Here is a 24255-nt window from a genome sequence, read left to right on the forward strand (position 1 = left end):
CTGGAAGCAGTAGCTTAATCTCACTGCGCCGCGATTTCCCCATTTCCTGTGTATTTTGGAATCTGTTAATGAACCCAAGTATTCTCACATGGGAAAAGCAGCCCTTGGGCTTCCTTCACATGCCAAAGGGGTTAAACATGTGATGATGGTGAATCTGGCAGAGGAGAACGGTTTCTGTTCTTTATTCTAAACTTCCTGGCCGCCCCACTGCAAAGCAAGGGGCTACGTTATTTAGAAAGAAGCTAAACTTTTGGGGTGCGTATTACATGGCAGAAGTATTGTGTCTCGCCCCCAAAGAGCAGCTCCCCTTCTCCCGGCTTAGCAGTAATGCAAGGGCCCAGATTTCAGATGTCAACACCAGGAAAGATCTTTTCTTGCATGTGCCACTGCATTTGTCTTCTTGCAGTCGGCAGGATCTGGGAGATCAGAGAGAAGAAGTCGGCCTCATTGTGACGGTCCTCATCAATCGAGGGGCTGGTACATGAAAGTGGGACTCTATTTGAAACCATTTTCCTGTTCACTGAAGGCAATAGCTCATATTATCTGAGGTCAGAGTGGAAATTTCTGTGGGTGTAGCAGGCTGGGAAGGTAGTTGCTGACATCCAGCTGGGTAAGGCTGGCGATTCCCGTAGGTGGTCTCCTCTTATGTCAATATAATGGCTATCTCAAAGGCTTTTAAGTTTTAGTTGATCTGGAAGATCACAAATTTGTCCAAAGCTTTTACAAACTTGCAAGTTTTATAAAATTGTATTACCCAACTGGAGAAAAATTTTGGCTGGCATTCCCCCTTGTGCATCATTCCAGCTGCATAGACCCCAGCATGAAAAAGCCAGTCCTTTGGTCTACAGGGGTTTTTATAAGTCTCTCTGCATCCATAGCGATAGAGGGGTGCTATTTCTCAAACTGCTCAGAGGTCAAGGACTACCAATATCTGCTAGTTCAAGTCCTTCTTTCAGCGTCAGAGAATACTTCTTCAACAGCATGATGCTAGGACTAAACTATCCAGCTATAATTGATTAGCAGCTTTCACAGAAAGGATCACGAAGCATTTTGTGAGTTACACACTGAATACGCAGCTGCACTGAGCCGCTCTGGGATGGAAAGCAGCAGAGGCGCAGACGGTCAGAAAACACGTGGGGCAGGAGAGGAAATGCCAGCGATTCCCGGGCAGACGTCCACTCCTGCCAAGTATGCCATCGGGCCTTTAATATCCCTGCAGAGCAGATATTTTTAAAGTCTTTGCTAGACCTTACCAAAAAGATCAGATTTTTAAGGTCTTTCTAGACAGATGTACCGAACAGAAGATGAGCGTGTCCATTTGGGTCAGCCTCTGCCCCACCAGGACGCTGGCACGATGCATTACCGGGTCAGCGTGATCCCAAACAAGCTGAACATTTCAGGCAAGAGCGGTCATGGTGTTTTCAACTTCATCTATTTTTATCAAAACACATGAGTTGCTTTGAGCACCGATGTGTTTGGCACCCTGGCATATCCACCCCATAATTGCTGCCGGCTGCACACACGGTCCGTGCCCTGACCGCGGTGAAGAGGGCAAGGGAAGACCCACTGCGAAACAAGGATCTCTCTGCTCAGAAAATGGACATTTTGACAGACTCCCATCTCACATTAGACATGTTTTGATTTCGTTTCCTCTGCAGAACATAAACAGATTTTGAAACCTCAGAAGTTGCCATGAAACAAACCCGTTGTTCCCCAGCCAGCTCTAATTACGGCTCGCGACCAGCCCTTGCCTATTGAAGTCAGAAATTACACAGGGGAGGATTCTGGCTCTGCACAGATTTGTATGGAGAAATGTGATTTGTCACTATCTTTTTAAGCAAAGTTAACTCTTAGTTTTAAGAGGGTTTTTGTGTTTTCTGTCCCTCCTTACTACCAACAAATACCCGCAAAAAGTGTCATACGCGCAGCGTGATAATGGGAAGGGCTGATGTGAACATGGCATGCGATGTAAGTGTGCCAATGCCCGTTTTTCTCTGGCTTTCACCCCCAGGAATGCAGGGATCTGAGTGCAACCCTGGGAGGACTTTTCCCACATGCCCCAGCATGGCACGGCCAGCTGGAGGGCTGAGCAGAGCCCGGAGCCACAGCATCCCCTTCCTCACGTGGGCTGGGCGCTTGCTTCACCCACATCCCTGTCCCCTGAATCCACAGGCTGAGGCTTTCAGAGTTCTCTTGGAGATTCTAATGCCAGCAGAAAAAAAAAAAAAAAAAAAAAAAAAAAAAGGAGAAATGAGGCATTTTCAAAGCAGAGGATAGCTTTGAAAATCTCAACCTCGACAGCTTTGAAAATATCAGCCTTGTATTTCTGGGCAGCTCATGAGCTCCAAAGGGCTGACAAACTGGACAGAATTAGGGAAGAGCAAGAAAAATGTTGAAGTGCTTAGGCGGAGGGGCTTGGCCACGGTGGGAGGAGGTGCTGAGGGTTGCATGACCGCAATTGAAAAGTAAAATGTCCAAGGGGCAAGAGGATGGTTGGATAGAGGTGGCTGCTTTTGAGCAAAGCAAAAGTCAACGTGACAGCACCCCAAGAAACCTTTCCTCACTTGGAACTTCAACCTGTTATGAAACCTTCCCTCTGGGGGAAGTGCTGGAAACCCCCGAGATCGCGTCCATGATAGTGGGGCTGGCCGGAGCGGCTGGGCGGCCCCGCGAGGACGCGCCCCACGGTGAAATAAAGCTCTGGGGGAGAGCTGGTGAACCCAGGCTCTTCTGATTTATCTGATCACATCAAAGTAAGCCATCCTGTAGGGCTCAGTGCAGGCAGTGACATGACCGGCAGCCAGGTTTTGCAGAGCAGGAGCAGGAAAAGCCGATTTTGCAAATGGTTGCTTGAGTTACAACAGGAATGCCCAGACCCAATGCACGTACATGCACTAAATCTACAGGCCAGCATTTTTCTTCAGGATCAGGGTTTCATCTAAGAGAAAATCCTAATTTCACTGTCTGATACAAAATGAGTTGACGGCACTGCCAAGGATTTATAAGCATAGGACTTCTTTCAAAATAATCAGTGCTGCTCTTGACCTGAAATTCAGGCTGTTAGGTTTTCCAGCCCTTCTCATCACAATTTTATTTTATCATCCCTGCCACTACACGGATTTTTCTGCAATGACTAATTTTGAAGATGGTAAGCTCGCTGATGAAAAACAGCATCAGAAATGTATGGTTATCAAGAGTAAGAGGTGCCAAAGGCACAAATCTTACAACTGTGTGAGGGAAAACGACAACAGTCATCTGAATACAAAATTATTTGCATCCCATCTTAGTGCTTCTGTAAAAGAAAAGCAATCCTTTTTTTTTAAAGTGACTAAGGAATAACATCATAAACTAAAAAAACTTCCAAGTTACTGTTAAATTTCCTCTGTGGTGTCTGTAGCAATCCCTCAAAAGGGTTAGCTCTGAGTATTTCTTAACTTTGCAAGGATAACACAGGAAATGATTGCAACTCTGTTGGGTAAGTACAGAGCTTGTTTTTTCAATGAATTCTTTGTGTATTTGATTTCCATTTATACTTCTGCATTTTGGTGCACCAAACAAATATTTCTGGTAGGAGCAAAAGAAGCACTGGATTTTTTGCTCAGAATTGATACTTTTAGTAATTTCAGCCAGCTCTCAAGTTGGCTTTAAAATGAGGATCACCGTTTGGGAAGAAAGTTGCCTGGTTTATTCCACATTTTCCCAATACAATGCTTCAAATTTAAAATCTCAATAACATTTAGAAGTTCAGATGTGTTTATCCCTGCCCTGTGCTCTGCAGTGCTCATCCACTCCGCTGTTCAGGAAGGGCAAGCGTTATGTGATGTATCGGACCTGTCACAACTCATCTCACATATCTGAAATAATCTGAGAAATCATTGCAGGCCTTTTTTATTGCAAGAAAAAATGGAATTCTTCTCTGACAGAGGATAAATAAAGCTATCATGTTTTGCCCACAGAAAATCTTCAAACAGGGAAAGAAGAGATCACATTCCTCTGATCGTTTCTTCGTGTGTCATTAATTGCTATGATAATCCCATTGCCAAATCCTTTGGTATCTGAAAGCCTTTGCAATTGTCATCTTTAAAGCCATAAACCAGGGGCCACTTCTCCTGAAATCCTCGATGTTCGCCCTGCCGGCTCTCAAGCTTTGCTTTTGCATGTTTGTGGAGATTTGGGGAGTTTCCAGCCCAGCGAGCAGTGGGGCTTGTTCATCTTAGGGCAGATGCTTCCAAAATACAGTGGGAGCTGGGCACACATGTTTCCAATTATCATATAAGAAAAAAAAAAATTACATTTTTAGAGGTTTCCAGATTTAGGCTTAAGTGTTTATAAAACTGGTTTCAGCTTTTAAGAATGTATTTCCTGGCTTTGAAGCTAAGAGGAGCCCCTTGACTTCACGGGACTTTGGATGGGATCCCTGACTGTTTGTGGAGCTCCAGGGCCGGAGCGGTCCAGCGCAGGGGCTGGTACCCACGGCTCCATTTGTGCTGTGCCAGGGTTCTTTGGAGTGGGGGGTTTATGCCATTCCATAGAAAGAAAAAAAAAAATGCTGTACTATTTTCCAGTCTCTGAGGAGGCTTTGGCCAGCCCTGGTCAGGAGGCACATTTATGTTCAGCGGTGTAAGAGCTAAAAACCTCCAAGTATCCTCAAAATCACAGTGTAGGGAAGTAGGGAGAGAGAAGGGTTCTGTCTTGAGACACCAGTTCTGGATTGCTCCCTGATGTGAACTCCTCCACCTTTTGTCCAAACCCCTTATAAATAACATAAAAAAGCAACAGTCCAGTCAGTCTAAGTAGAGTGGCTTCTATATTAACATTTTAAATATATATCCTGTCCTTTTTGCCCTCTTTGGTTTTTTGCTTCTTACATGAGCGGTGAGAACCGGTGTTATATTTTATTTTCCTTCATTTCAGCATTTGATCTACCTCCACAGAAAGCTGCAGTTATTCCATAAAACCAGTCACTGAGGTAAATAATAGCAATCTTACCCCATAAACCTGCTGAAACTGTTGAAATACATTAAAAGATTACAGCAATCATTATTAATATAAATTACAAGAAAACAGAACATTAGGTGAATCTGCTATAAAAAAGGAAATTTTTTCTGAGTTGGTTTTAATTTCAAATAAATAACAGAAAGAATTTTTTCTGGGAACATGCAGGATAGTTTTATAACATCAGTCTATCAGAAATAATGCCCCGTCGGCTCTGTTCTCTACCATGCACGCTGAAGTGTTCAGACTCTAAAGCACTTGTTTCTCGTCTTCAATACAGGGGGAAAGTACTGATAATGAACATTTCATAAAAGCACAGAGACCTTTATCAAAGGAAAAGATGCATAATGCATTTTCAGTGTTATTATAGTACTTGCCTTTACACAATTATTATTTGATGTTTAGGTTTGCTTGAGAGGAACATCTGAAAAAGATCTGCTAAGTCAAATCCAATGCTTTTAAAAGGCCCTTAATGAATTTTTCTTGCTGTGTTTATGTTGAGAGGTTATTTATTTGTAGATCATCTGCCAGTTTTTGTGCAAAGTGTTTGGTTTTTTAATTCTGTTAGTAAGATTACTTGTGCAATGCTTATATGTCTTCCCATGGACGCAGTCCTGCAGGAGCTTCCCGTGTCTTGATTTAGTGCTTATGAAATAGGCCTGTCTGGGCTCCCTGGAGACCAGTTTGTTCTTAATTGGTGGAGATACAGATACAGCCCTCGGTGAACGTGCCCGATGTGTCTGCACACCCCAGCACACAAGGACCTGGGCAGCCGCAGCTCCACTGCGCTGCCGGTACATTGCGGGTTTAGAGATGCTCCGTGGGAACCGTGACCTCTCCCATCCACGGGGTCCTTCAGGATAAAACCACCGTGGTTAGGCACAACCTGACCTCCCGAAACACCCATCATGTGGGCTGTGTGGAGCCAGATCCTGCTTTTTCAAAGTAATACCAAAATTCAGCCTGTGTAGGAACCAAATCGGGGGTTTTTTTAACCCTTACTATTGACGGAAGTTTTCCATTCCCTAATTTCCTGAGGAATTCCTGCAAAATTCCCTGAGAAGTTACATACGGGAGAGGAGAACCACTCCGGGTCAACTCAAATACTTCATCTCAATAACACGGCAAACTTTCATCCCCACTTCACCCCTCCCACGTGACGACGTGAGAGCCGGGATGTCGACACAGAGCCTGGACCACTCTCGCAGAGCTCTTCCCGCACAATGGGGAAGTAAATAATAGCAATGCCAGGATGGGGAAGGGCCGTATCCCGCGCTTCCCCCATCCTTTCCAACCCGGCGCCCAGCTGGTCCGTGTCCATCACTGTGGGGCGACGGCTGGGAAAACTGCTGGGACGAGCAGATCGTTTTTCACCTGGGGATTCAGTTCAGGCTCCGTCTACATCACCCCGGCAGTTTAATTTAATTGACAGAACATTAAACCATGTCACATTAGTATTAAAAATAAATGGTGTAGACCAGACAACTGAAAATCAGGCAGGGGGAGGACTTTTTTTTTTTTTTTCCCTCCTGGTGTCTCTTTTAATTCTGCAAAGGCTGTCAGAGCCAGAGCTACGGGTAACACAGAAAATGTCACTTTAAATTGAGGAGTTTATCACTTCAGCTCTCCTTTCCCTCTCTACCCCGGCCAGTCGGCGTCTGTCGGCACAACCCCATCTCTCATTAGTGACGAGGCAGGAGACGAGGCAGTACTTGGGCGATCTGACAGTTCAGGCCCTGCTTTTTACACATTGCCTTTAGCAGCTGAACTTGTCAGACATTTTGGGTAGAAAGAGCAGAAATGAGTAATGGAGGCATCTGATTATAGCCATAAAATTCACCCAACCCCAAAAGGATGCATAGCTGCTCCAGAAACCCCAAGCAGATATTTTAAGGCATTCACAGACTCCGGGGCTGATGAGGTTGCTGCCAGCAGTAATAAACTCCTGCGATCCGATCTCAGCGTACGCCCAGCCCCAGCTGTCTGTTTTATTTGGGCGAGGTGCGGAGGGCAGAAATTCCCTTTGTTTATTTTCACTCCCAATGACAGGGTCCACGCAGAAACCCAACGATTCAGGGCTGTTGTTAAATCTTATCGCCGTTCCCTCGGGGGATCGGCATGAGTGCAGTTTTCTGCACTCTTCAAGGTTTCTTTGGGGGACAACGATGTTTTGAGATCCCTGGGTTGTCATTGCATAGCTATTTTAGATAAAGCACTTAAAACTCTGCCTTTGTCAAGCAGAAGAAGAGGAGGTGGCCAGCAAATACAGGGACGCCTTGCAAGCTGGTATTAAGAGCAACATCAGCTCCTCTGCCCCTCACAGCCAGCGTGGTCTCCTCCTCGAGATGTGGAGCTCAGAAAGCAGAGGCACTTCTCATTCCTGGCCTGAATTTTACCTTTTACCTGAATTTTGACAGCACTGGCAACGGTTTTGCATTTTGCTGTGTTTCTGTAACAGGCAAATGGGGAGGGTTTCAGGCTGGGGTTGAAGCAGCCAGGGAGATGATTTGTCCTCCTACACTCAACCCCCTAAAACTGGTATATGTGTCCTGGAAGCAGAAGGATAGTCCAACCCCAGGCACTCGTGATACCTGCACGGACACACAGAGGAACGTCGTATGGCCAGACAGGAGCGCGCTGGACCGGCACCAAACTCTGCTCTCAGTTTCTCCACAGAGTTAGTTGGCGAGCGGTCACACCTCCAGCTGGAGGTCAGACCAACCATGGAATATGTAGGCAACGGAGCTCCCCAGGTTTGTAAAACGAGACCAACGCAAGGAGCTGCAAGATGAGGCTGCCCAAGCCAGAAACCTCATTCCCGATGGCCCGACTTGGTCAGCGCTCGATGACCCTGAGACAGCTAAACCTCCATTTAATCATGGAACATCAGATCCTGCGTCCTTTCTTGGTCATCCCAGCCAAGGCATAACTCGTATGAGGAGTTTAACGGTGAGACTGGGTGAAAAACTTCTATTTGCTGAACTGACTGACAGGCTGAGGACACTGGAAGAGGGAGAGCCGGGGCTGACATGGAGCACTGAAAAACTAATGGCTTTTAGTGCTTCTCATTTATTTTTTCCAGTTACTTGAAATACCTTTCAAGGGTATTGTTTTCCTTTCTGCTTTACTGTGATTGCCTCTGACTGTTTCAAACTATTAACATTCAAAAATAAAGCATCTTTCCAATATTTTTCACATGTGTTTTCATTCAAGTCCATCCAGTGAACCCAACCTGAATTAACTGATCTGACTAGGCAGTTTTTAGATAAAAACAAAGGCAAGGAGACGTTCCTGCTTTTGCTGCTGCTCGCCAATGCCCACCGGGCACCTTGTGCTGCTATTCTCTGAAAATAATAGGAAATGGTGCTAAAGAATTAGCAGCTGCTCTAGCTGGACCCCTCCTGCCCATTTATCGGAGGACGCCTGATGGTATTAGCAACAGCAGAGCAGTACTGGTTCGTCTCCTGAGGTTTATATGCAATTACAGAAGGGGCAGTTCACGACCAGCTGCTGCCGAAAGCGGTGCCCGCTCCGGCACGTTCACCCTCGCTGCGCTGCCAGCGCCCACCACCGACACCTTCGCTGCCTTCGATCAAAGGGAAACGTGAGGAGCCGTTTCGCTCGATCTGAAGAAAGCTTTTGACACGGTTAACTGTAGCAGATTAATTAACAAACTTCAACACCAACGCTCCTCTGATGCGGCTCTCACAGGGTTTCAAAGCTGCCGTGCGGGAGGAGGGAGGGGACGGCGATTGCCGTGTATGGAGATGTTCATGCCTCTAGGTCCTTCACCACCACGGAGATACAGCACCCAGGTACAGGACCGGCAGCCGGGGTGGTGGTCCAGGGTGCCGGGAGGGGACGGACCCGCAGCGGGCTGGGGCTGGGCATCCCCCACCCACCCAGCCAGCCAGCCAAGCTCGCCCTTGCATTAACTTGCAGCCCTGATAACCCACAGAGGGGTTTCTCACCATGATTTGGCTCTGTGAATTTTGAAGGAGACAGGAAAACTCAGATTTAGAGAAAAACACCTGCCCGGCCGTGGGGGCTGCCCGGCTCCCGCTGCCCCACGTCCCAGCTTGGCTGCGTCCCCGTTTGGACCCGTTGCGCTCCCACGGTCCTGTGCTCCTGCAGAAACCTGAACCGAGGGAAAATGGGTCAGCGGATGACAGCAGCGTCACCACGGCCCCAGTGCATGGCGAGAGCAGGCCATGGAAATGGGGTCAGCTTCTTCTGGCGTAAATCAGCACTCCTTTGCTGAAGCCAGTGGAGTTAAAAGACTGCAAGAAAGATCAAAATTAGGTCAATCAGATGCACGGCTTCTTTTATGCAGCAATGTAACCCTCTTCCTCTTTCCTACTACTCCTCTGCACAGACAAGTGGGTCAGAAGTACCTCCTGTCAGGCAGCTGGATCTACCGAGGCAGCTCTGAAATAGTCTCCAAATCAGCTGGATGTCAGGAAAAGGCATCCCTGTCCCCTTCTCGCACCGCGGTCTCTACGGTTGCCCATCTGAGCACCGGTCTGAGGGGGAAACAGGCTCTCAGGTGGGGGCTGATGAAGGGGTGGACTAAAGCAACCCCCAGAAAGCTCAGTCTGGGCTTAACTGGATGTAAACTTCATTTCTAAATATCCCATTATTTGCACTTGCCTTCTGTGCAGAGTTTTGCCATGGGCTGTGCTTGCAAGGGACTTCACAGACACGGCAAGGAGCTGCTCCGGTGGCCCCCAGCAACCCCTCAGCACTGGAGCACGGTCCCTGAGCAGCGGCACGTGTTACTGCAGAGACCTGCAGCCTTCCAATGCCGCTGGTGTCGGGGTGCATTTTCCTTCCCCGGGTCAGTGCTAGGCCAGATTTGGCTGCAGTGAGCAGGGCAACAGAGCTCCCCTATTTCTCTGCAGAGCCCTCTTATACACAAACTTATATACATGTTTTACATGCCTTGAACCAGTGAGACCAAAACAACCACTTAACACCCACTGGAAAAGAAGCATAATTGAAACAAACTGGAAATAAGATTATTAGTGAAGCAATCCAGCTTCCTATTTTCATTCACCAGGAGTGGTGCCAAAAGGTAATTCTGAAGCTGGAGAAACTCTGCAGAGAACCGTGGTGGAGTCAGCGGAGCAGCACGGGAAGCGCTAACGTGGGTGAGAAATGGTCTTGAATCACTGAACACGTTGTTCAAGCTATAATGATTTTGTGATTCTGACTGAGAACTTTCTGCCTGAATCATAAAATAAATAAGGGTCCTGGAGCACCACGGTTTCAAGCCAGCAGCCAAGGAGATGAAATCATGAGACTCTGAAATCCAGAGCTGCTCCCAAGTTTGGCAACTCCCCTCTGTGGTGAGGAATGAAAGCCCTGTGCCAAGTCAGTCACAAATTATAAACAGTACCAGAAACGGCGATTTCTTCTTCTCCCAGCCTTTTTCAAACTTCTCTTACTCTTCTTTTAAACTGCTCCATGTCCTGTGTTTGCCTTATCTTGTATCTACGTGGAGTCTCTAGCTGTCTTCAGACCATCTGCAATAGGTGACTAACACGTGTTAGCACCAGTTCTCCCACTGAGTGCCTACGGAGCTGGGATGTGACAGGCTGGATAGTGAGGGGTCTGAACTGCTTATCACATTGAGATGTTATTGTAGTCACAACACCTACGTGAGACAGCGATAGTAGCAGCCAGAATTTGGTCCAACAGCAATAAAAATGAATAATACTAATTTCTGCAATTATTTACCACTCACAGGCAAATTAGTCATCTCTTTGCCATACCTGAGACAGTAGATGCCACAAAATACCTTCAGTGCCATCTAGCTACTAAGTTACATGAAGAGATAAATTTGCAACTACCGCTAATTGCCATAAGGCCCATCAGTGGCGCGATGTCCTGTTGCACCAGCTGATGCCCTGCCCTCAGGGGTCTAATCAGGATGGTAATGAAAGCCACAAAGATAGTTCGCAACCGTAGAAAACTGTGCTTTAAACGGATGTTTATCTAAAGTACGGCAAAGTGAATTCCTCAGAATGAAGGGTAAATAAATAAATAAATAGACGCACCCCAAACCCACAGGAAATTTCCTTCCACTTGTAAAGTCACTTCAGTATTGCCAGCCTCTCTGAACACTGCCGAGAAGGAACAACAGCACTTTTTGGTTTTAGCTTTTGTTTCGTGAAGACTTAAAGAAGCTACGAAAAAATACCTCACTTGCTGTCTACTTGTCTTGACTTTCATGCCATGTCCATCACGGAGGTACTGGAGTGCTCTGGCCCCTGATTGTCAGTTGTCTCTAGGACTGCTGGACTTTTATAGAAAATACTATAATCTTCAAAACTACGTGGACCCGTTCTACTGGTGGTGACTTTACTGATCCTCTATGATGACTGCTCCCACGATACATGTCCGCACCAAGCGGATATTCTGCCAGGCTGGTGGCAGGCTGGGAAGCAGGTGGATACTGAGTGACACAGCAAACACGTGCCTTTCCCTGGGTAACTCACACTGAACCATCACTGCGTGGAACTGAAAATTCCAGCGACCCATCGGCCATGTGAAATATGTACAAATGGAAATGTGAACTGGGCGAGCACAGTCGGGGCTGCCTGCATCAGGCTCTCGGCATGATGAACAGTGGCTGCTAGAGGCAGAGGAATGAGCTGATGTTTTGCTTTTTCCTCCTCTGACCCAGACCATGGACCGTTGCCACGCAGACTGGTGTGTCCTGGACCGTGCAAAAAGCTAAGAAAAGCAAAACACAATTAATTTCAAAAAAAGGTTGTTTTTATGACATACTGTGCTTTGGTGAGGTTATTCCATTTATGGTGTAATTTTTCCAGATAAAACCTGTCTAGAAATGACCTTATGGTCTGGGTATGATGCTGATAGAGGATATACACATGCTTACGCTCCCACAGTGTCAAACGGCAACGCTTGGCCAAGGATCAGCTCCGCGGATGGAGCAGGCAAGTGCTCCTGCTCACTCTGCAGGTCTGATCCTGCTCTGGGTGCACAATCATGAGAAGGTGAATCAGTCCCACCAACAAGAGCACCAGGACAGTCCCTGGCTGTCATGGCAGCGCACATCTGGCAGTGATGCCAAACCCGCTGATGGCAGTGGGGTGTATGTCAGAAGAGCACAGCAAATGCTGTCGGAGCACAGCAAAGACTTTCATCTCCTCTTTGGAGGTTCTCGCTACCTTGACGCTGTAGAGTTTACCCAAGCAAGAGCAGATTATCTCCAGGAGCAAACAGTGTTGGCAATTTCAGGGAGCTCAGGCCAGCTTCCGCTGGCTGACAATCTGTCCATAGCATCAAAGTCAGCGGAAAAGTTTTTGGAGCATATTAGTAATTGAAATTAGTGCTGAGGAGGATATTCATCTTCATATGGGTGAACCTCGGCAGCGTGAGGTGGGTCTTAAAAGGAGCATCTGTGTGGCATCCACAAGGAGACTTTTAGTTGATACTTAAAGCTCTCACTGTGAAAGGTAGATCCTAGCGTGGCAAAAGCTGGCAGTTTAAGCAGAGAAGGGCTGCAGCCCTCAGGTGTCCCTCTGAGCTGGAATTACCATACAGACACTTAAATAAAAATGAGACCAGTGCTTGAACCTGACACCACATCTCAATCCAAGCTGTGCTGATTTACACCAGCCAAAAAGAGACCTGACCTGCAGGGCCAAATCTGGCCGGTGGCTATATCCAGGCAGCTGCGGTGATTTAAAAGCTCTGTCAGTGTCAGTCACCAATGGGTCTCATTGAAAGCCAGATTTATCTTGTAATCTGCACTAGGAAGCGTAAACTGCTACCGCTGCTCCCACGCAAAATAAATCAGCCCAACGCAGCCGAAAGCTGGTAGCTACGAGCGTCAGCCCTCGCTCTGATTTATACGCCCTTACGCTAAAGTCAGCGGTGGCCAAACACCAGCAGAAACCTTCTCCTCTCGCCTACGTAGCTGACGCCTCGGGTTAATGTCGGAGGGACCCCGAGAGCAGGCTGGCATCAGGGGGCAGCGTGGGGACCTGCCTCCTCTGTGGGCTATGGCCGGGGAGGTCTGTAAGCTCTTTGGGGGCAGGAACAAGCCTTTTGGTCAGGCTGATGCTCCACCTGACATCTCCAGGCTGCCGGTCCCCAGCCAGAGTTTTCCCGTGCCGTGGCGGTGCGAGCAAGTGCTCCTGTGAGGAGTTCAAATGAGCAGCATTGCTGTCCTGCCCGGGGAGGGGACCCCGCTTTGCTTGGCGGAGCGTGTGGGAACGCGTGAGCACATGGGGTTAACTCAACCTTTAGGCTCACAGTTATTTTAGGCGTCCTTCTCTGGTTACTGTAACACAGGCTGACGAAACTCAGGAAGAAAGATGGTAGTATAACAACCGCCCAAATGTAGTCACAGGGAATATATGCCTCTGATTCTTCACATCCCTACTGCGAGCTTATTATTTCAGCATCTCTCCCCTTTGGGATTTTTTTCTTATCACATAAAATAAAGAACGTTCTTTTTTTGCACTCCTGCACAGCACACGCCTCCACCGCCCCGTCGCTGCCCCGGCACACTCGCTTTGGAGACAAAGCAAAATCCACAGGACACGGGCAAATGTTGAAGCCCACCCAGCGAAGGGAGTACAGGATTTTGGGGGCGCATCAGCAAAACGGTGATTGCCACCACTCCAACCAGGGCCACAGCCAGGGGCTGTTGCAAGAGGTGATCCGGGAGCCGGAGGGAGGATGATGCCGTTCACCTGGCGGTGCGAGGCAGGCCCGTGGCAGCCCATGAAAGCCCACGCTGTTGAAATGAGTCTTCAAGGGTTGTGCTGGAGTCTGCGCATTCCTCGGTGTCGGGTGAAGCCGCAGGGGTTTGGCAGAGTGGCCGCAACTACGCCCGGTCCCTCCACAAATAGTGTTGGCAATTTCAGGGAGCGAAATAACGTCCTGGCACTGCCAAAAGCCACAGCAATTATCAACAGTGTAAGTAATCAAGTAAAAGCACTTTTCCACGGCCGAATGACCAGATTGTCAAGCATGCAAAGAGTAGTAGCTAAAATTGATTGCAGCTCACATGGATAATTTCTACCAGAATTACGTTATTGTATTAAAACAGTAATGCATAATGTATGGCCGTGCATCTCTGCAATAAACATTTTACATTTAATTTAGAAATCTCTGAGTCATTAGAAAAGTTCTCTCATTATGTTGCAGAGACCTTTGTGGAGTCAGCAATAGCAGAGCCTTTAAAAACAAAAAGTTAATGATGAAGGGAATCAGACGGATGCGAAATACCTGAGCTGGGAATGGGAGTGGGAGCTGAGCGCTGCGTGCCAGCCTGCCCTGCATGCCATCCTGCGTGGGACAGCCCACCCCAGTGGGACCTGCCCACCCTGCCTTCAGCACCCAAACTGTGCTGCTGCACCAGGACACTCCACGTACTGCCATGGAAGAGAGAAAGAGACAATTTCCCGGGGCGCTTCAGCCAACCTAACATTTAAATCACCTCGTAGGGTTGCCTTCATCTCCGCACTGCCTGCAGAGGAGACCGTGGGTGGGAAGATTCCTGGGGTGGATGCATGGGAGGCAGGAATACCCTGCAGGAGCCAGGAGCTATGCAGAAAGTGGAGGTCCGTGCTCTGCACTGGAGGCTTTTTGTTGTGCAACAGGCTCGTAGCAGCGGAGAAAAAATCAGCGTGTCTGATCCTGAAGTTCTTGCATATGTTTAACTTCCATAAGAGTCAAATCCCTGTGCTGGATACCTTGCAACCCGGGTAAAATTGCCAACTAGGTGGAGAGTTGCACCCAACATGCACCCAAGGTGGTTCCCATTGGCACTTGCTATGAGTTGTGGGCTGGTACCCAGAGATGTCCGCAGTCACTGCATTTTACAGGAGGGAGATTCACTCCGTTCTGCATAAAAGTCACTCTCCTCCGTGTGTTAGCTCATCTCTCCTTGCCAGCGCACAATAACCATTTGCATCTTGCAGAGGACTTTTTCCTTCAGTAGTTTTCCATGACTCCAATGTGGGCAATTGTTGGTGCAACAACACATGGAAGGAGCCAAATGGATTTTATCACTCGGGTCCTTCCTCCGAGCCCTTCGTGCTGTCGGCAGCTCATGTAGCCTGCTTGCCGCTGCTCAGGAGGGTGGATGAGCTGGACACGACAGCGAGCTCGTCCAAAACGTAGAGCGGTGCTTGATTCAACTTGAAAATCACCATCAGCTGGGGACACAGGTCCCCCCATGCAATGTTTTTGTCATCTGAAAACAGGGTGATCAAAATGCTGCTTGCAGGTAGAGCTGCAGAACATGGTCTGGCAGTGCTGCAGAGTGCTCAGTGGACCCATAGGAAAACACAGGTCCCTGAAATGAGTGTGCGTTTGCCAGAGTCAGCAAAAGCAGCCTCCAGACATGAACTTTATTATTTCTTATATTCATATACTCTTTAAACTGATCTCTTTTTTTTCTTCCCCCAAGTTTTATATCCTTGAATTTTACTTGGTAATCTTTCCTCTCCACGGACAACGAAGGTTTTAGAAGCTTTAGGATAATAAAAGCATTGGGAAAAAGAAAAGCGGTAGGGTTTTCAGCTACTGTGCAGCATTGCACAATGGCAATTTGGAGATACAAGTGCTATTCCTAGTTCCAAAGCTGCTCTGCCCTGGGACCTCTTTCTCCATCACTTCTGCTTCCACCTGCGTGGAGGGGCTCCCGCTGCCACCCTCCCTGCAGAGGCACTTACTGTCCATCAAAGTACCTCACACAGCACAAAAGAGACATTTTCATTATGTGCGTGAGGAACTGGAGATCTTTGTCATTATCTAAACATTAGCAGATTTAATATTTATTGTTCTCAGATTCTTGTCCAACAGCCTGTGCAGCATTCCATATAAAGACAAAAAAGTCAATCAATATTTAGCACAGCCACAGCATGCTATTAATTCCTCCCTGAGTGGGGGTTTTACCAAAGTTGAATTACAGGCAAAACCTGCAGAAATGATAGTGATTCCAGACTTTGGTGGACATTACTGGGAAACAGAGTGGCCCTATGGACTTCCCACCTACCATCCGTTACTAGCAACACAACACACTTCACTCCTGAGCTGCACACTTAGCTTGGGTTAAAAAATAAATAAAAGAAAAAGAAAGAAAAGAAAAGCACAGTGATTATTTGTGTATAGCTGATGATTGGCACACTTGCCGACTCGAGGGGTCGATCCAGTTCAGCCCCTTGGCAAGGGGCTGTGGCTTTGCCCCCTTCTCCTGGAAGGTGCTGCTTAGTGAAGCAAGGGAGAAAATACAACAGGGAGTAACGTAAAGCGAAGTGCAGTTCGGATAAGGACTAATAAAATGCAGTTCTGATGTACAAGGCCTGTAGGGACCTCCTGTGCATGGTGCCAAAGCCTCACATTAAAAGCCGTAGCTAGAAGATGGGGATAATGATACGTCGCTCCTCCGTGTTTGAGATGAAGGGAGGATGCCCGCACCGTGCCTGCCCCGAGCGAGCAAAAGGTCTCACCCCGCCGGCCGCTCGCCTGAGGGTCTGCTCAGCTGAGGGGGGGCGTTGCAGACTGGGCCTGAGCATTTTGCTGTTATTAATTATGATGGCAGTCAATGCGGTACGTGAGTCACGGGAATCTGTTTGGCCGTGGCAGAAAAGGCAGCATCACGTAAACGAGTCCAGCAACAAGGCTTCCTCTCCCACCTGGGAGATCACCCCGGTGGTCCCACCAGCAGTGTGGGGACATCTGCCCGGGACACCCCACGCCAGAGCCGCCTGGCACGTGGATTTGGCATCAAAATAAAGCTGTCGGTACCAGGCAGCTCTTAGCGGGAACGCTGGGGAGGATGCCTGGCTTCGGGGCACCGTGTGGCACTGGGGACCCTCATCTCTGGGGCTGCTGGGGATGGGGGTGGCCTGCGGACACCCCGCACACGAACCACCCTCAACCTCCAGCAGGCTCAAAGCTGGGCTTTCGGCAGCCCTTGTCTCTAATTTGGGCAATCAAAGTGCCAGCGCTGGGTGCCCTCATACAGCCCTCCTGAATCAGCAGGGTGGGAGCACTGCGGGGTCGGGGCTGTGCAAGGGGTGGGGAGGTGGAGAAGAAAACAGAGACATCGGTGTGTGTGCACGTGTGTGTGTGTGTGTGTGTGTGTGTGTGTGGCAGTTCAGGCACCACCTCATGTCCCCGCTTTATTTATACAGTGAAGTATAAAACCACATGGAAGATGTTTGAGGTTATCTGAATGTTGAAATAAGTTAATCTCTCCTAAGCAAATGATCTACTTCTGACTCATTTCTAAGAAACTTGGGCTCCTATGACCAAGCTTCCTTTACAGTCATCAGTGAATTTTAAATTATAAACCAAGAGGACATAATTTTCAGCGAAAGATGCCTCCTGTGCATTTTGTGGGTTTGATTTAGCAGCAGGAAGACGATACTGAAAAATTTGAGTCCATAACAATTAATGAGGATGTTCTGGGGTTTACAGCCGTATCACAGTTCCCGCCATGGGTCCCCTTTGGTTTTTTGCACTGTTAACAAACACAAAGGTTGCGTATCTTTACACCTAGTAATTGCCTCCACATTCATGCTAACTTTACAGAGATGCACTGTTTTTCAAGACCCGCAAAAGGCCTTGACCTATAAAATTCAATTTCAAATGGTAAAAATCCCCTGGCCACTGTAGACGCTGGTGACAAACTAATGTGTTATGTTCCATAACGGTCTGTTTTGAGTACTGGCTTGACCTGTAAGTGTTCTAGATACAGCCTGACTAAAATGGGTTTTATTATTTTCCATTAGTGCCTGCCGCAAGAAAATCAACTGGCAGTCCACAGGGGAAATAAAAGTATTTTCCTCCTCTAGATAGCATCCGCTGCAAATGTAAACGGACCCTTTCCCAGCCCTCTCCTTCCTTCGGTTTCCTTCCAGCCCTCTGACATGATCAAATTTCCCAAGATTTGCGCTTTGGTCGCAAGCCCCGAGGCAGGGCGAGGGCAGGAGATGCTCCCCGATCCCGCAGGACCTGATCCTGCGGTTTGGTGATGCTCCATCAAACCCCCAGCCCGGGAGCTGGTCGAGGAGATGCACCGTCATCATGCCAAACCACGGCAGCGCGGGAGGAGGAGTGCGGCCGGGAGGCGTTTCCCATATTTGCAGTCGGACTCACTGAGATTAGGAACTTTGTTGTTTTGGTTTTTTTCTCTGCGCTACACACGCTCACGCTGCTGTGCAGACCCAAAGTCAGCCCACCACGATTTTGGGCAGACCCTCATGGGGCGCGAGCACGTGGCTTCGTGCGGGCACCGTGGGACGGGGCTGACGGCACCTCTTTCCCAGACTCATCCGTGCCCGGGCATCGCGGCCGCGGGGGGTCCCGCCTGCCCTCTCCCAACGGGGAGACCTGGCAGCTACAGCCTGACCCTGCCTGTCCCAGGAGGAGTGTGTGACCCTCGGGATCTGCTTCCACCTGGCTTCTTCTGACCCTCCCCAGAGAGTGCTTCCCAGCGGTGCCCACCAAGCTCATTTGCCCTCTTTTCGTTTCCCAAAGCTTCTTTTTTCTTCTTAAGGCAAATTATTCAGTTAAAAAAATCCCCCAGCATTAAAACCTGCCTCACGTTGTCTTGTCTCAGTAAAACAATGACATTTTCCCCTCTTTGATGCTCAGATCTAGCTCCACAGGAAATTTTACTACCATGACTCTTTCATCTCTCTCCTGGTTTGAAGATAAATGATCCTTGGACTCTTCTGGACCTGCATAAATCACAAAAGCAATCTACTAAGAGAGCTGCCTGTGGCACCGACTTCAGCTGGAATAGAAAAGGACAGTCAAAAATATCCATAGCGCTTACACAGGGAGTAACAGAGCCGGGGTAATCCAACACCTTCTCCTTTCGGCAAGCAGGACCACGGCATGGAGAGGAGTACAACAGTGGGACCGTGGCACTGGGGGGATGACGGCCATGGGATGCCACCCTCGGAGCCGCTGAGGATCACCAGCGAGAAACCACAAAACTGGGTGATTTCTGAGGACGTGGGACTTGCTCCCAAAGACCAACACGTCCTGGCGCATCCTCCCAGGCCACTGAATTTGGTCCTGGGTGTCAGAAACATGTGACACCACCCCTTTCCTAACTGAATCCAGCTCTGCCTGCAACCTGGGGAGGTTTAGCCCCCAGTCAATCTCTTAACAAGAGGCTGAGGCCAGAGAGGTGTCATCTTTGGGGGTTCAAGTCTGGGGTTCAGGAGCGGCAGCTGGCCTTATGTTGCAAACCAATTTCAACCTTTGCTGAGGTCTTATATGCAGGATGGAGAAACTTGAATGGTTGCTGCTCTGTCAGTCTCAGCATCATCTTTTCTACCCTCAGAAACTCCCCCTGAGGGTTCAGTGTGATGGAGATGACAACCAAAGCACCAGAAATTTGGCTTGGGCGTGGGGTGACAGCCTCCAGGCAAGACCTCTTCTGCTCAGAAACTCCATGAGAAACCACAGGGGAAGAAAGGCAGCACATGGCCTGGGGAAAAGCAGGTGGTTAATCTCACATCTCCTCGCTTGAGGCTGATTTGGCCAAACTGGAGCAGGAAGCATGTGGGGAACATATCCTGTACCCTGAGCTTGCTCAGGAGATGGGGTGGGCTATGAGGTGGGCAACGGTGGCCAGCTCACAAGCTGCCAGAGCAAACATGGCTTCAGCTGCACCCGAAGTAAAGCAAATCCTCTGTTTCATGAAGGTTTGGGTGCTAACAAGAGCATGGTCCTTGTCCCCAAGCACAGCTGCAACCTGCCAGCGCCCTGGGATGGGGACATACGCCACGGCGCTGGCAGGTTGCAGCTGCAGAGAACACTCCTCCAGCAACCGCTGATGCAGCAAGCAACTGCTCCTGGGTGATTGTGCTTTTCTGTGGGTGGGAGTGTGGGCTGCAGAGCTATTTTTGTGTCTCCCCTCGCTTTCACCCTATTGCAACCGGATACCGCAAGCCCCATCAGCCTTGAGCAGAGCACGCAGCGTTGCTAACGTAAAGCACTGTATGCTTGCAGGCAAGATGGGGTTTCTCACTTCTTTTTTTTCCTGAAGCAAATTTTTAAAGCCCTACTTGCCAACTAGTTGCATTGCTCATCGCTCCTCGTAATTTGGGAACATCTGCTGAGATCATTCACGCAGTGTTGCTCCCCATTAACAAAGGCGTTATCTTCAAACTGGATTTAACACAGACCCCCGTGACACTCCGCTCCTTCCAGTCTGATACAGCACTTTATGATCCTGTTTCCAGTCATATGACTCCGATCCACAGCAAAATCATTTCAGTGCATACACATACCCAGCTATTAAAATAGCTTTTTACGATAAATTATCTCCACCTAGTACAGCGACCATCCTACTGATGAGTTAGCAAGCACCCTCGATGGGTGGTGAGCAGGACACAAGCTGGGACGTGGGGACACCTGACATAAACCATAACTAATGATCCCCTCTATTCTTGCTCCATCTCCCTTGGTGCTGCATGAGCATCCCACACTTTCCCACCTGCTTTATTCAACTCCAACCACCTTCTTTTAAGAGGTAGAGAAACAGGAGCCAGTATGTATCGTGAGAGATGGGTTTTGGAATAATTCTCCTTTTTTCTGTCATGGAGCTGCAAACAGAAGCAGCATCTCTCTCTGAGCTCTAAGCCCTTCTCCTGAGATAATGAAATCAATAACTCACAGCTCTTCATGCAAGTTTAGGGATTCCCATGCTAGGATATCTTTACCGAAACTTGTGAAAATCAGGCCTGATTTTCACAGCTACTTGATTTTTCCCCTTCTATTTTCTGACTTGGAAAAACTTGGAAGTGTTTGTGTGGCATTTTCCATGTGGAATTACTGATCTAATTCTGGTTCCTTCTGTCCTTTTAGTTGGGTACAGCCAAATAACGGCCTCTCGCCGCAGTGTATTTGTGGGAAATGACAAAGGGACGTCAGCCTGAAACGAAACTTTGTGAGCAGGAGGAGGACAGTCAGAGAAAATGGCCTGAAAAGTAATGGATGGAAAGACAGCAGGAGGAGGAGGAGGAGGAGGAGGAATGAACAACTCCACTTCAGCGGGGTGTTGCACACATGGAAGGGAGAAAGCTGGCTGTGACATTTTGCTCTCTTCAAGACTGATTTCTGCAAACTCTTTGTGTCCCTGTTGACACTGTGGTTGCCAGGACCCCTGAAATGAAGCTCTCCCAGCATCTTCTCACAGCACATGGAAGGAATTACCTGTTGTGCTCACCTCATGGGGGGGGGGGGGGTGCTAAGAGGCGTGGGAGGATTTTCAGCTTTTGAGTGATTTGCACAATGTGTTCACTACAAAAAGAGGGACCTGCATGAAATAAAACCTATGATAGCCAAGGGAGGCTTGCTTGGGCTCCCGTATGTGACATATTAGTTGAAAGCTGCATAAAAATAGGTAATGCTTTTTGTGTCGGTGCTGTGGAAATTCAGAGCAGACTCTTACCTGCTGTAAATCAATGGATCTGATAAGATCTGCCCTCTGTGAAGTGGATCGAGCTTCTCTGGCAGGAGAATATGATAAATCTATCAGTCCATGCCCACAGGTGAGAGATAAATATGCAGGGGACAAGCTACACGTATGAGACACACACAGTACATCCCTCCTCGTCTTTGCTTTCTGCAGGGCAGGACGGACGAGGGTCTTTGAACTTTTTGGTGGCTTCATTTACACAGTATGAAATCTTTAGATCTTGAAAAAGAGCACATTGCAGTGCAGAAGAGTGAGTTGCAAGCTGGCATAACCAGCCAGTTGCTACAGTCCATATTTTGATATCATTTTTCACCCAGAACAGGGGAAAAAAATGAAAGTCAAAGTCTTCCATGAGCCCCCCGCAGTGGCCAGACCACGTCTCTGATTCAGTGAGAGCAGCCCAAAAGGTGCCGCAAGAGGGGCCGGTGGGGCAGGGATGTTAACCTAGAGATGGGGGTCAGTCATGCACTTGGATCTTTTTTCACAAACCAAGTGTGTCGATTTGGCAGAAATTCCCTTTTTCTTTGGGTGATTCTCAATTAAAAAAATACCGCCAGGCTTCAAGCCTTACTGAAATGCTCATGGGACCGAGTGCTGGTAGAGTCCAGCGACCGGTCCGGGCGGCTTAGCTAGCAGCCAACACCAGCCTTCTTGCCCAGATGGTTAGGTAGATGTTTCCAGAGCCGGAGGACTACAGACGCAGCCTTCAGCCCACATTCAGTTGTGTGTTTGTGATTTATCTAGCAAATCTCTGTGGGATCTAGGGTACAGTTTTATTAAAATGTCCTTTTTTCCTAACTCAAGAGGATGGTTACAAAACATACTGAAATTTGTTTTTCACTCTTTAGGGCTTCCAGAACTTCGTGCTCATCTATCTCATGTTATTTTTCTTTCTATTTGTGGTTTTGAGGTCATGGCTCCAGAAATGTTAACTGTTCAAGTGAAGTTCAGAGCCAAAACCAAATTCTTCTTGGAGGAAATACCGAAATTTCTACTGGTGCCTCACAGCTGAAAAACATGGAAATGAATACATGGTAATTGATCTATCTCTCTGATCAAAAGGTACCTCAGTGGAGTTACGTACTCATGGAAAATGCTGTATGACAGTGTTGGGTGGATAGCGCAAACAAACACAAATTTTCCCACAAATATTTGCTTGTCTTAAATTAATCTGCTTGGCTCTGCTCATGGCTCGCCAGAGTTTATTTTCCACAAATATTCTAACAAGAGCTTGTTGGCAAGAATACACATAGAAACTGCTCAAGGTAATATCTGAGGAAACTATTTCTGAAAGTCCGTTTTAAGGCCGGCAACTCTAAAACCCTGCTGTTTTCATGCCTTTGGACTTACCAGCCCTGAGGAAAGGGCAGCATTCCCCTTGGAGGAGGCCAGGCGTGGGGATGCGGCTCTGAATCATGAGTCAGATCCTCATTCCCCCTCTGCTCTGGGGAAGATGTCGATTAACCAGTGACAGCTGGAGAACTGAGACTGCATTTCCGCGGTCAGAGCAAAAGGACTCTAGAAATGCTCTTCCCCGCTCCCTGCCTTCGCGCTATGTGAAGGCAGGAGAACCAAGGATCTCCCCTCCTCCCTCTTCCTTGGATGCAGATGACAGCTCAGTGCTGAAGTCCCGGGCTGTATTGCAACCACAGGATGCAGCAAGGGTCCCGAACATGCAGGGTGCGTGGCCTGGCTGCACCCCAATTTTGCCATCCCTGGTTTTGGCAGGAAGACGGCGGTCTGCAGCCTGGTGGGAGCTCCCCTTCGCTTCCCTTTCCTTCTTCCCTTCCCTTCTCTGGACACTTAGGAGACCAAGATCCTGCTGGAGCAGGCTGCAACGTGAATCCTCCAGGCAGTTTATATATAGCTTGAGAGAAGCAAACAGCATTAAGTTCATCAACTAGTCTCCATATTCCTTGTAGCAACCACAAGGCAGCTCGAGTCAGGCTTGTACTGTGAATGCAAGATTGGGGGCATCTTCTCTTTTCGGTGCTTGAGCAGTGGAGCAGATCCCCAGGGAAGCCCTGCAGCGCACTTAACTTGTACTGCAAAACCAGGCTGCTGGGGCTGCCTCTTCCAGCTCACTGCAGAGCCTGACATCTCCAAGGCTGGCTTCATTTTGATTCAGAAGAAAATTTCTGAAACTCTCCTCAAAGCCAAAGGGACAACCTTATATATAATAAACAATAAAACTGGAAAGCCATTCCAGAGTGAAAAAAATAAAATATTTCACAGTGTTTGCTGTTTTCTTTTTTTTTTTTTTTTTTTTTTTAACCTGGGTACCCTTTGGGGGAACGTGCATGATTTTGAAAGCATTTTGATGGTAGTAGGTATTTCATTGGCAAGGGGTTTCAAACTTACCCTATCATCAGCTCTATTAATAGTACTTAGCACTATTCAGGTATCTTAACCAGAGTTTCTCAAAGCACATTATGAAAGTATATCACTAGCCCTATTCTAGATCGATCTGTCTAAAGCTGAGATGGAAAGTTTTTAATTTCACTTCTAAATCACCATTGCCAATAGTCCTCTGTGAGTTACACTTGTACAGTCAGGAAACGAAAAAATTTCTCACGATGTATGTCAGAATAGGGCAGCATAAAGTGGCTACAGCCCCCTGGACAGGACAGAGCGCTGCACCGGGAATCAAGAGATTCTTCTCTGCCACCACCTTCCCACGGGGCTTTTTGCAAGCCCCCTCACTGTGCATCTTTTTTCCTCCTCCTTTAGGCTGCGGGTGTGTTCAGGCTGGAAATCCTCTGGAAAAAAAC

This window comes from Accipiter gentilis, chromosome 6, assembly GCF_929443795.1.
Source record: "Accipiter gentilis chromosome 6, bAccGen1.1, whole genome shotgun sequence".
NCBI classification, from domain to species: domain Eukaryota; kingdom Metazoa; phylum Chordata; class Aves; order Accipitriformes; family Accipitridae; genus Astur; species Astur gentilis.